The sequence below is a fragment of the Chiloscyllium plagiosum genome, unplaced genomic scaffold (genome assembly GCF_037043375.1).
Source record: "Chiloscyllium plagiosum isolate Xiang-an unplaced genomic scaffold, Cpla_swu_hap1 HiC_scaffold_31, whole genome shotgun sequence".
NCBI classification, from domain to species: Eukaryota; Metazoa; Chordata; class Chondrichthyes; order Orectolobiformes; family Hemiscylliidae; genus Chiloscyllium; species Chiloscyllium plagiosum.
In genome coordinates this window covers 81,320,612-81,333,637 of record NW_028270169.1, presented here as the reverse complement: position 1 = coordinate 81,333,637, position 13,026 = coordinate 81,320,612, and the positions used below count along the sequence as shown (strand labels likewise).

The window sequence follows — 13,026 nt, the reverse complement described above, 5'->3', positions numbered from 1 at the left end:
ATGAAAAAGTGAATTTCACCAATCACAGACTCGATTAGATTACCTTTCCCTTCCGATGTCCGCAGGACGGAAATGAAGGAAATGGGAGAAATTCAATAACATGTGACATCGCAATTCATTGGAACGATTTTCCCATTGGCCATAAAACAAAATAACGACGAGTCGTGCCACCGCAGGACTTTGTTTCACAACAGCAATGAAATCACAGTCGCCATTCGGTTCCAGTAAACGCTCAACTTGCCTGGGACAGCAGAGCTGTTTGCGATTTTCCACGCGGGAGGCGAACACGATCATGACAGCACAGACATCGGAAAAGTCGGCACTTTCCCACACCACAGTTAATTGCCCAGGAAGCAAACCCAATTTTCTTCGGTTTTCAACAGAAATGCAGCAGGAGTCGAAACAGCATTTTAACAAACTGCGTCGTTGGAAGCGATCAGCAGAAATGGCAGCGGTGGGATTCGAACCCACTCCTCTGTCGAGACTGGAGCCTTAATCCAGCGGCTTAGACCGCTCGGCCACACTACCAGCCCGCCGCGCTGCCCCATTTTCTTGCACTTCCAATTGTGCTCCTGCATAACAACCGATGCAAAGCCACGTGAAAAGGGTTCCATGATCCCTCTCCGACTCGCACAATTGCTGGGATGTGCCCGTCTACAATATCAATTTCGCAGCAGATAATGATAGCCCATCAATCCAGACAACTATCAATGGTAAGCTGAGTCTATCTTCTCAGAATCTTTTCAACTACAAATGTATCTGTGAGTGCGTGAGAACATGCGATCGGTTATGATTTGGTCAAATTACCATGAGCTGCTTGACATTACTGCAATTTCGATTCTTGCTTTGCTAAATGATTTCACCCTTTGATCGAAACAGGACAACTTTCACGTTTACACGGAACATGAAACACACCGGACTACAGGGAAAATGCACAAAGCTGAGCAGGCCGTGTTCCACATCATACCGCACAGCAGAGTTACAGTCACTGTGTCTGTTTTGCAGAATAAGAGTCCCAAAGAATGTTCTCCACCCTAAAACCGGAGGTAGCATTACAATCCGAGAACGACAGATCACATTGTGAGGATGCTCTGACCTCGGAGCCGGTTCGAGATGCCACTTTCCTTGCCTTTTTGCCTTACCCGTGCAATTCGCTGCAGAGATGTTCACACCTGGATATGAGCCACAGGGATACCAACTGAGTCGACGAGAAGCGACTCAATAAATTTTGCTAAACTCCACGGTGCTTATTAGAAATGCAGTTTCTGTTCACATCAATCTAAAAGGCAGTTTCTGAACATAGTAACAGAAGTCAAAAGGTAATTAGCTCACCCCACCCCCACTCCGGAAGAGGTGCTAAGTGCCCTTGAGTGCTTTTTTGTTCTCGATGTGAAGAGCTCTCACGCCTGAGTCACCTTCACACGTCTCTGGTTGCTGAGTGAATCACAAAGAAGGAATTTCACCAGAGCTACAACTGCCTCACTTCTCCACTCGCCCTCCCAGTTTACATTTTCCTGCTCGTCAGTGATTTAAAGAAAACCAAATGGATGCGATGTCATTCTGTAGCCTCTCTGTCGATTCCTCCGTTTCAGTTCCAATGTGGTTAGATCTCGGGGCGCACCTTAATACTAGCGACGCTATCAAAGCACAGGTCCAGAGGTTCCTCTGAGAGTGTAATTTCTTTCATTGCTGTTGCTGGTTGAATGAGCCACTAACGTGCGAACTGCTCCAAAACATGATTCAGGACCTCTGGTAACAACTCTCGCACGTTAAATAACGACAGACAGCTTCCAAATGATGTCCTTCATAGACGACTTTGGGGGTACATTTGACAGACAGACTTGTTCAGGAATCCGCGGTGCGCTGTGACACCAGCGCATCAGCTTCTTCCCTGTCTTGGAAACGGGCCGCCTGCGCAAGGAATGCAAGTGCGGTACTGCTTTTCGTGGAAGGATCAGAAGGCGGTAACTACACTCTCAAACAGAATGGCATATGATCACAATCAGGTTGGAGAAAAACTTTACAATGCTTTGCACAGTAATTAAATGGAGTTGCATTACATTTCACTACGAGAGCAGATTTGTTCAAGTAAATTCGAAGGCAGGTTTGCAGATGGGAAAGCAAGCAAGAAAACTCCGCTCCTATCCATGTAAAATGCCGCAGTTGAAGAACAAAGCAGTTTCTGCCCAGTTTCGAACTGGGGACCTTTCGCGCGTAAGGCGAACGTGATGACCACTACACTACAGAAACAAGGCGCAGTCGCTACTGCTAAGGCTCAGTGGCACCCAGCACTGAAAGTTGAAGCCATTTTACCTTTCACCTTTCTGTTTCCAATCGCTCGTTGTTTAATGGGACTTCTTTAATTTTGGCTATGTGGTGAGCATGGACGAGATACACCGAAGTATCTGTTTCCACGCGGTGTGCGCCAATAACATTGTGTTGCTTACACCGGCTGTAAAGGATTACTTTTTAGCGGAGCTTGCCGTCGCAGTCTGTGGCACAATCATTTCGTCTGTTCGACTGCTCACGGGAAAGGTAGCGTTGTAAGACACTGCAGAAACGAACGACTTCCTTACTTTTGCTCCGACTGACCATACTCCGGGAAATTTTCCCAGATTCTCAGTTGAGGATTTTTGCAGCTGCAAGTTACCTCAGAAACCCTGTTAATTCGTAAGGTATTGAGCGAATCGCAAAACAGAAAGCATTTAACACGGAACACAAACAAAACTGGCAAACCAAATGCATTTTCAGACGCAGCGAGCATGAATGCAAAATGTGAGACAGGCCGGGGGCATGAGTCATAAAGTAATCTCACAACTAACAACAGGGCAATTCCAAACTGCTCTTTCAAACATACTGGAGCCTGAGTGCACCACCACTTCCCAGACAATGCTGAAAAGAGAGAAAGAAAGAACACAATAAGAATGGGCCATGAAAAAGTGAATTTCACCAATCACAGACTCGATTAGATTACCTTTCCCTTCCGATGTCCGCAGGACGGAAATGAAGGAAATGGGAGAAATTCAATAACATGTGACATCGCAATTCATTGGAACGATTTTCCCATTGGCCATAAAACAAAATAACGACGAGTCGTGCCACCGCAGGACTTTGTTTCACAACAGCAATGAAATCACAGTCGCCATTCGGTTCCAGTAAACGCTCAACTTGCCTGGGACAGCAGAGCTGTTTGCGATTTTCCACGCGGGAGGCGAACACGATCATGACAGCACAGACATCGGAAAAGTCGGCACTTTCCCACACCACAGTTAATTGTCCAGGAAGCAAACCCAATTTTCTTCGGTTTTCAACAGAAATGCAGCAGGAGTCGAAACAGCATTTTAACAAACTGCGTCGTTGGAAACGATCAGCAGAAATGGCAGCGGTGGGATTCGAATCCACGCCTCTGTCGAGACTGGACCCTTAATCCAGCGGTTTAGACCGCTCGGCCACACTACCAGCCAGCCGCGCTGCCCCATTTTCTTGCACTTCCAATTGTGCTCCTGCATAACAACCGATGCAAAGCCACGTGAAAAGGGTTCCATGATCCCTCTCCGACTCGCACAACTGCTGGGATGTGCCCGTCTACAATATCAATTTCGCAGCAGATAATGATAGCCCATCAATCCAGACAACTATCAATGGTAAGCTGAGTCTATCTTCTCAGAATCTTTTCAACTACAAATGTATCTGTGAGTGCGTGAGAACATGCGATCGGTTATGATTTGGTCAAATTACCATGAGCTGCTTGACATTACTGCAATTTCGATTCTTGCTTTGCTAAATGATTTCACCCTTTGATCGAAACAGGACAACTTTCACGTTTACACGGAACATGAAACACACCGGACTACAGGGAAAATGCACAAAGCTGAGCAGGCCGTGTTCCACATCATACCGCACAGCAGAGTTACAGTCACTGTGTCTGTTTTGCAGAATAAGAGTCCCAAAGAATGTTCTCCACCCTAAAACCGGAGGTAGCATTACAATCCGAGAACGACAGATCACATTGTGAGGATGCTCTGACCTCGGAGCCGGTTCGAGATGCCACTTTCCTTGCCTTTTTGCCTTACCCGTGCAATTCGCTGCAGAGATGTTCACACCTGGATATGAGCCACAGGGATACCAACTGAGTCGACGAGAAGCGACTCAATAAATTTTGCTAAACTCCACGGTGCTTATTAGAAATGCAGTTTCTGTTCACATCAATCTAAAAGGCAGTTTCTGAACATAGTAACAGAAGTCAAAAGGTAATTAGCTCACCCCACCCCCACTCCGGAAGAGGTGCTAAGTGCCCTTGAGTGCTTTTTTGTTCTCGATGTGAAGAGCTCTCACGCCTGAGTCACCTTCACACGTCTCTGGTTGCTGAGTGAATCACAAAGAAGGAATTTCACCAGAGCTACAACTGCCTCACTTCTCCACTCGCCCTCCCAGTTTACATTTTCCTGCTCGTCAGTGATTTAAAGAAAACCAAATGGATGCGATGTCATTCTGTAGCCTCTCTGTCGATTCCTCCGTTTCAGTTCCAATGTGGTTAGATCTCGGGGCGCACCTTAATACTAGCGACGCTATCAAAGCACAGGTCCAGAGGTTCCTCTGAGAGTGTAATTTCTTTCATTGCTGTTGCTGGTTGAATGAGCCACTAACGTGCGAACTGCTCCAAAACATGATTCAGGACCTCTGGTAACAACTCTCGCACGTTAAATAACGACAGACAGCTTCCAAATGATGTCCTTCATAGACGACTTTGGGGGTACATTTGACAGACAGACTTGTTCAGGAATCCGCGGTGCGCTGTGACACCAGCGCATCAGCTTCTTCCCTGTCTTGGAAACGGGCCGCCTGCGCAAGGAATGCAAGTGCGGTACTGCTTTTCGTGGAAGGATCAGAAGGCGGTAACTACACTCTCAAACAGAATGGCATATGATCACAATCAGGTTGGAGAAAAACTTTACAATGCTTTGCACAGTAATTAAATGGAGTTGCATTACATTTCACTACGAGAGCAGATTTGTTCAAGTAAATTCGAAGGCAGGTTTGCAGATGGGAAAGCAAGCAAGAAAACTCCGCTCCTATCCATGTAAAATGCCGCAGTTGAAGAACAAAGCAGTTTCTGCCCAGTTTCGAACTGGGGACCTTTCGCGCGTAAGGCGAACGTGATGACCACTACACTACAGAAACAAGGCGCAGTCGCTACTGCTAAGGCTCAGTGGCACCCAGCACTGAAAGTTGAAGCCATTTTACCTTTCACCTTTCTGTTTCCAATCGCTCGTTGTTTAATGGGACTTCTTTAATTTTGGCTATGTGGTGAGCATGGACGAGATACACCGAAGTATCTGTTTCCACGCGGTGTGCGCCAATAACATTGTGTTGCTTACACCGGCTGTAAAGGATTACTTTTTAGCGGAGCTTGCCGTCGCAGTCTGTGGCACAATCATTTCGTCTGTTCGACTGCTCACGGGAAAGGTAGCGTTGTAAGACACTGCAGAAACGAACGACTTCCTTACTTTTGCTCCGACTGACCATACTCCGGGAAATTTTCCCAGATTCTCAGTTGAGGATTTTTGCAGCTGCAAGTTACCTCAGAAACCCTGTTAATTCGTAAGGTATTGAGCGAATCGCAAAACAGAAAGCATTTAACACGGAACACAAACAAAACTGGCAAACCAAATGCATTTTCAGACGCAGCGAGCATGAATGCAAAATGTGAGACAGGCCGGGGGCATGAGTCATAAAGTAATCTCACAACTAACAACAGGGCAATTCCAAACTGCTCTTTCAAACATACTGGAGCCTGAGTGCACCACCACTTCCCAGACAATGCTGAAAAGAGAGAAAGAAAGAACACAATAAGAATGGGCCATGAAAAAGTGAATTTCACCAATCACAGACTCGATTAGATTACCTTTCCCTTCCGATGTCCGCAGGACGGAAATGAAGGAAATGGGAGAAATTCAATAACATGTGACATCGCAATTCATTGGAACGATTTTCCCATTGGCCATAAAACAAAATAACGACGAGTCGTGCCACCGCAGGACTTTGTTTCACAACAGCAATGAAATCACAGTCGCCATTCGGTTCCAGTAAACGCTCAACTTGCCTGGGACAGCAGAGCTGTTTGCGATTTTCCACGCGGGAGGCGAAAACGATCATGACAGCACAGACATCGGAAAAGTCGGCACTTTCCCACACCACAGTTAATTGTCCAGGAAGCAAACCCAATTTTCTTCGGTTTTCAACAGAAATGCAGCAGGAGTCGAAACAGCATTTTAACAAACTGCGTCGTTGGAAACGATCAGCAGAAATGGCAGCGGTGGGATTCGAATCCACGCCTCTGTCGAGACTGGACCCTTAATCCAGCGGTTTAGACCGCTCGGCCACACTACCAGCCAGCCGCGCTGCCCCATTTTCTTGCACTTCCAATTGTGCTCCTGCATAACAACCGATGCAAAGCCACGTGAAAAGGGTTCCATGATCCCTCTCCGACTCGCACAACTGCTGGGATGTGCCCGTCTACAATATCAATTTCGCAGCAGATAATGATAGCCCATCAATCCAGACAACTATCAATGGTAAGCTGAGTCTATCTTCTCAGAATCTTTTCAACTACAAATGTATCTGTGAGTGCGTGAGAACATGCGATCGGTTATGATTTGGTCAAATTACCATGAGCTGCTTGACATTACTGCAATTTCGATTCTTGCTTTGCTAAATGATTTCACCCTTTGATCGAAACAGGACAACTTTCACGTTTACACGGAACATGAAACACACCGGACTACAGGGAAAATGCACAAAGCTGAGCAGGCCGTGTTCCACATCATACCGCACAGCAGAGTTACAGTCACTGTGTCTGTTTTGCAGAATAAGAGTCCCAAAGAATGTTCTCCACCCTAAAACCGGAGGTAGCATTACAATCCGAGAACGACAGATCACATTGTGAGGATGCTCTGACCTCGGAGCCGGTTCGAGATGCCACTTTCCTTGCCTTTTTGCCTTACCCGTGCAATTCGCTGCAGAGATGTTCACACCTGGATATGAGCCACAGGGATACCAACTGAGTCGACGAGAAGCGACTCAATAAATTTTGCTAAACTCCACGGTGCTTATTAGAAATGCAGTTTCTGTTCACATCAATCTAAAAGGCAGTTTCTGAACATAGTAACAGAAGTCAAAAGGTAATTAGCTCACCCCACCCCCACTCCGGAAGAGGTGCTAAGTGCCCTTGAGTGCTTTTTTGTTCTCGATGTGAAGAGCTCTCACGCCTGAGTCACCTTCACACGTCTCTGGTTGCTGAGTGAATCACAAAGAAGGAATTTCACCAGAGCTACAACTGCCTCACTTCTCCACTCGCCCTCCCAGTTTACATTTTCCTGCTCGTCAGTGATTTAAAGAAAACCAAATGGATGCGATGTCATTCTGTAGCCTCTCTGTCGATTCCTCCGTTTCAGTTCCAATGTGGTTAGATCTCGGGGCGCACCTTAATACTAGCGACGCTATCAAAGCACAGGTCCAGAGGTTCCTCTGAGAGTGTAATTTCTTTCATTGCTGTTGCTGGTTGAATGAGCCACTAACGTGCGAACTGCTCCAAAACATGATTCAGGACCTCTGGTAACAACTCACGCACGTTGAATAACGACAGACAGCTTCCAAATGATGTCCTTCATAGACGACTTTGGGGGTTCATTTGACAGACAGACTAGTTCAGATATCCGCGGTGCGCTGTGACACCAGCGCATCAACTTCTTCCCTGTCTTGGAAACGGGCCGCCTGCGCAAGGAATGCAAGTGCGGTACTGCTTTTCGTGGAAGGATCAGAAGGCGATAACTACACTCTCAAACCGAATGGCATATGATCAGAACCAGGTTGGAGAAAAACTTTACAATGCTTTGCACAGTAATTAAATGGAGTTGCATTACATTTCACTACGAGAGCAGATTTGTTCAAGCAAATTCGAAGGCAGTTTGCAGATGGGAAAGCTAGCAAGAAAACTCCGTTCTTGTCCATGTAAAATGCTGCAGTTGAGGAACAAAGCAGTTTCTGCCCAGTTTCGATGTCATTCTGGAGCCTCTCTGTCGATTCCTTCGTTTCAGTTCCAACGTGGCTTAGATCTCGGGGCGCCCTTTATACTAGCGACGCTCTGAAGGCGCAGGTCCAGAGGTTCCTCTGAGAGTGTAATTTCTTTCATTGCTGTTGCTGATTGAATGAGCACTAACGTGCGAACTGCTCCAAAACATGATTCAGGACCTCTGGTAACAACTCTCGCACGTTGAATAACGACAGACAGCTTCCAAATGACACATTTCAGAGACGAATTTGGGGTAGATTTGACAGACAGACGAGTTCTGGAATCCGTGGTGCGCTGTGACACCAGCGCATCTGCTTCTTCCCTGTCTTTGAATCGAGCCGCATGCGAAAGGAATGCATATGCGGTACTGCTTTTTATGGAAGGATCAGAAGGCGGTAACTACACTCTCAAACAGAATGGCATGTGATCAGAACCAGGTTGGAGAAAATCTTTACAATGCTTTGCACAGTAATTAAATGGAGTTACATTACATTTTATTATGAGAGCAGATTTGTTCTAGCAAATTCGAAGGCTGGTTTGCAGATGGGAAAGCAAGCAAGAAAGCTCCGTTTTTATCCATGTGAAAGGCTGCAGTTGAAGAACATAGCAGTTTCTGCCCAGTTCCGAACTGGGAGACTTTTGGCTTTTAGGCGAACGTGACGACCCCTACACTACAGAAGCAAGCCACAGCCGCCCGTCTACAGCTGCACTGACTATAAGGACAATGTTGGAAGATGCAACGAAACGTCACCATTTGCAAGTTACCCTCGAAGGCACATAGCACCCTAACTTGGAAAGGAATCAGTGATAAACTCATTGAATGGTGAAACGGTCTTGATGGGCAACATTGCATATTTCAGCCATTCATCTTTTATCTTACAATTTATAAAAAAAAACTGTTGCTTTATGCGGTGACCAGACTTGTGCTGAGTCCTTTAGCTGTTCCCCAAACTATTGGTTGCTAAAGTTTTACTATCATCCACAGCCTCTGTTCAATAATAGAAAGTATCCGAATACCCTCTCAATCAACTGATTCCCCTCAAGATTAAAGTGATGTTGAAGAAGCACAGCACGTCCAGCAGCATCTGAGGAGCAGAAAAATGAACGTTTCGGGCAAAAGCCCTTTATCTGAAATGAGACTATGAGCATATGGGATGGAGAGATAAATGGGAGGGGTTGGGGCTTGGGAGAATGTAGCTGAGAGCGCAGTAAGTGGATGGAGGTGGGGGGTGAACGTGATATGTCAGAGAATAAGGTGGAGTGGATAGGTGGGAATGAGAATGCATAGGTGGGACAGGTCAGGAGGACGGCGTTGAGCTAGAAGTTGCAACTGGGGAAAGTTAGAGGGAGGGGAAATGAGGAAACTGTTGAAGTCTAAATTGATGCCTTGGCGTTGAAGGGTCGCAAGGTGGAAAATGAGGCTTTCTTCCTCCAGGCCTCGGGTGGTGAGGCAGAGGCGATAGCGGAGGCCCAGGACCTGCATTTCCTCGGGAGTGTGGGAGGGGGAGTTGAAATGTTTGGTCAAGGCGCACTGGGGTTGATTCTTGCGGGTGTCCTGGAGATATTTTCTGAAGTGCTCTGCGAGAAGACATCCAGTCTCCCCTGTTTAGAGGAGGCCACATTGGGAGCAACGGATACAATAAATGACATGTGTGGAAGTGCAGGTGAACATTTTATGGATATGGAAGCCTCCTTTGGAGCCTTGGATGGAGGTGAGGGGGTACATGTGGGCGCAGGTTTTGCAGTTCCTGCAATGACAGGGGACGGTGCCAGGAGGAAAGGGTTCGTCATTGGAGGGTGTGGACTTGACTAGGCAGTCACGGAGCGAATGGTCTTGGCACAAAGTGGATCGTGGTGCGGTCCGTTTTGAGGTGGCGAAACTGTCAGCGGATGATGTGATTTATGTGGAGGTTGGTGGGATAGAAGATGAGAACCTTGTTGCGGTTAGAGGTGTGGGCTTTGTGGGCAGTGGGACGGGACATGGATGAGATGCGTTGGAGGGCATCTTCAACCAAAAAGGAGGGGAAGTTCCGGTCTTTAAATAAGAAGGACATCTGCTGTGTTCTGTCGTGGAACTGGTCCTTTGGGAGCAGATGCGATTGAGGTGGAGGAATTGGGAATACAGGATAACACTTGCGCAAGAAGTAGGGTGGGATCCAGATAGCTGTGGGAGTCAGTGGGGTTGTAAAAAAATGTCACCAACACTGACCTCGAGGGATATATTTCCCTCCCCACCACTATCCACTTTTCACAAAGACTGTTTCCTCCACGACTACCTTGTCAAGCCCTCGCCCTCCAATGACCCACCCTCCCCTCCTGGCACCTTCCCCGCCACCGCAGGAATTGCTAAACCTGCATCCACATCTTCCCCCTCCAAGGCTCCAATGGAGCCATCCACATTCATCAAATGTGCATCTGCAATTCCACACACGTCATTTATTTCATCCTTTCCTCCCAATGCAGTCTCCTCTACATTGGGGCCATCAGACACCTTCTCGCAGAGCGCTTCAGAGAACATTTCCAGGACACTCGCAACATTCAACCCCAACGCCCCATGACGACTCACATCAACTACACCCCCACCCACTCTCCCGAAAACATGCAGGTCCTGGGCCTCCTCCACCGCCATTCCCTCATCATTCGACGCCTCACCTTCCACATCGTGACCTTCAAACCCAGGGCATCAATGTGGTATACACCAGATTACGCATCTCCCCACGCCCACCTACGCCGAGTTCTAGCCTTCTAGCTTGGCACCATCCTACTGACATGTTCCACCTGTCTACCTTCCTTCCCACCTCTCCGCTCCACCCTCACCTCCGATCTATCATCTTTAACCCCACCTCCATCCACCTGCTGCACTGTCAGCTAGATTCTTCCCAGACCCAGCTGTCCCGTTTATCTCTCCACCCTCGAGGCTCCCAATCATAGTCCTGATGAAGGGCTTTTGCCCGAAACATGATTTCTTTTTGCAACTCGGATGCTGCCTGACCTGCTGTGCTTCTTCAGAACCACTCTAATCTTGATTCTGATCTCCAGGATCTACGCTACGCACTTCCGTCCAACTGACCCCACTGTCCATTGATCTTCAGCGATCGCGAATGTCCACTCCAAGATCTCTTCGTACGTCTACACCACACAGAATACTCACTGTTATTGTTTCTTCTCCCAAAGTCCATTAATACTCTTTGGTCTGGATTCAATTCCATTCAGCATTTTACCTTTCCACCTGATTGATGCATCCCTGCAGTCCCTGGCATTCTTCACCATAGTTAACTACACGACCAATTGTTGAATCATCAACAAACTTGTAAATCATGGCTTCTACAACTAAGTCTAAATCATCGGTCTACATCAGAAAACAATGGAATTCCACTGGAAACAGTCATCCAAACATGGTTCATTGCTGATTAAGATTAACAGATTCAATAACGGCAGAATCGAACTCCTGCTGTCATCTGTTAACTTGCTGGTGACTCTGTCAGTTGGTCTCCTGAGTGATCACTTCTCACATATGGGAGTGGTGAATGACCTGTGCGCATTGTGACTGAGCAAGTGAGTTTACACCTCAGCGGAGAATTGAATCCCTTCCTGCAGTCACCCTATGGCCCTGACTTCTTGGCGCTGCGGGTATCCTTGTTTCTATTTAGTTTGATAAACAGTTGAATTCGAGTCCACACAGACACGATTCCCATTTTCCCCGTTGTTCATGTATTTTTATTATTCCTTATTCTCCCATGGAATGTGGCTATCATTGGTCTGAAGACCATTTGTTGTTCATTCTTAATTCACCTTGAACTGAGTCAGAGGGCATTCATGGGGGAACCACATGGTCGTGGGTCTGGAGTCACATGTTGACAGGACTCGTTACGGTCGGCAGATTCCCCTTTCGAAGGGACATGAATGAATGAGTTTTCAGTAACATAAAGTTATTGTCTCTGTTCCTGAGATTGAGTTTGTTTTTCAGATTGTATTCAGCGAATTTAACTAACAGCAGCTGTCATGTTCCAGTCTCCAAAGATGACTAGCCCAATAGATCGCCGCTGCACTAACAACTCCCTACTGCATTTCTCCATTCAAAGAATGGCATTGCCAATTCAGATTATCCCAGAAGGAGAGAGAACAGGACGCGTTTCTGTGTTGGAATGGAAACAATGTACGCTGGATTGGAGTGTTTACTGGAGCGAGAGACTGATGTGGAGACGATGTGAGCAAAAGCAGTTCTTACTGTCAAAGCAACAAAATATCGCTTTGTTAAGGAAAATCTCTTAGAATGCCTTCAATACGTCGACCTCTCACTTAAGGCTCCAGCGCGCTTCCTCTGAGACAATTCTCAGTGTGGGTTAATGCTGCTGCTCACTCTTAATAATGTTATAAATTGAGACCAACATTCCTTCCACCCCGCCTTTGAACAGAAGCATTCACAGTCTCAGCATTTCATGCGCTTGGATATACAGACAAAATCTTTTCCCTGGGATCGGAGAGTCCAGAACTAGAGGACATAGGTTTAGGTTGAAAATGGAAAGATATAAAAGAGACCTAAGGGGTTATGTTTTCATACAGAAGCTGGTGCATGTATGGAATGAGCTGCCAGAGGAAGTGGTGGAGGCAAGTACAATTGTAACGTTTCAAAGGCATTTGGATGGGTATATGAATAGGAAGGGTTTTGAGGGATATGGACCGGGTGCTGGCAGGTGGGACGAGATTGGGTTGGGAAATCTGGTCGGCATGGACGGGTTGGACTGAAGAGTCTGTTTCCATGCTGTACATCTCTATAACTCTATGACTCTATGACCGGGCCTTTACCAATCATGTCACGAGTGCCACAGAATAGCATCACGTGCTCATGTCCACCGCCACTTCCAGTCCCTATACATATCCATCCCCCATCACGAAGGCCTCAAAGCCCTCCGCTTCTTCCTTTCCCGTCGAACCAACCAAAACCCTTCCACTGA

General features: G+C 46.9%; 2 non-coding genes across 2 annotated transcripts; both read right to left on the bottom strand.

The window, feature by feature from the left end:
• Nucleotides 1–2,177: 2,177 nt before the first annotated feature.
• Nucleotides 2,178–2,250, bottom strand: trnav-uac (transfer RNA valine (anticodon UAC)). Its single transcript has one exon. It is a non-coding gene; the product is annotated as a tRNA-Val (tRNA).
• A 2,858-nt stretch (nt 2,251–5,108) lies between these two features.
• Nucleotides 5,109–5,181, bottom strand: trnav-uac (transfer RNA valine (anticodon UAC)). Its single transcript has one exon. It is a non-coding gene; the product is annotated as a tRNA-Val (tRNA).
• Between the last annotated feature and the right edge of the window lie 7,845 nt (nt 5,182–13,026).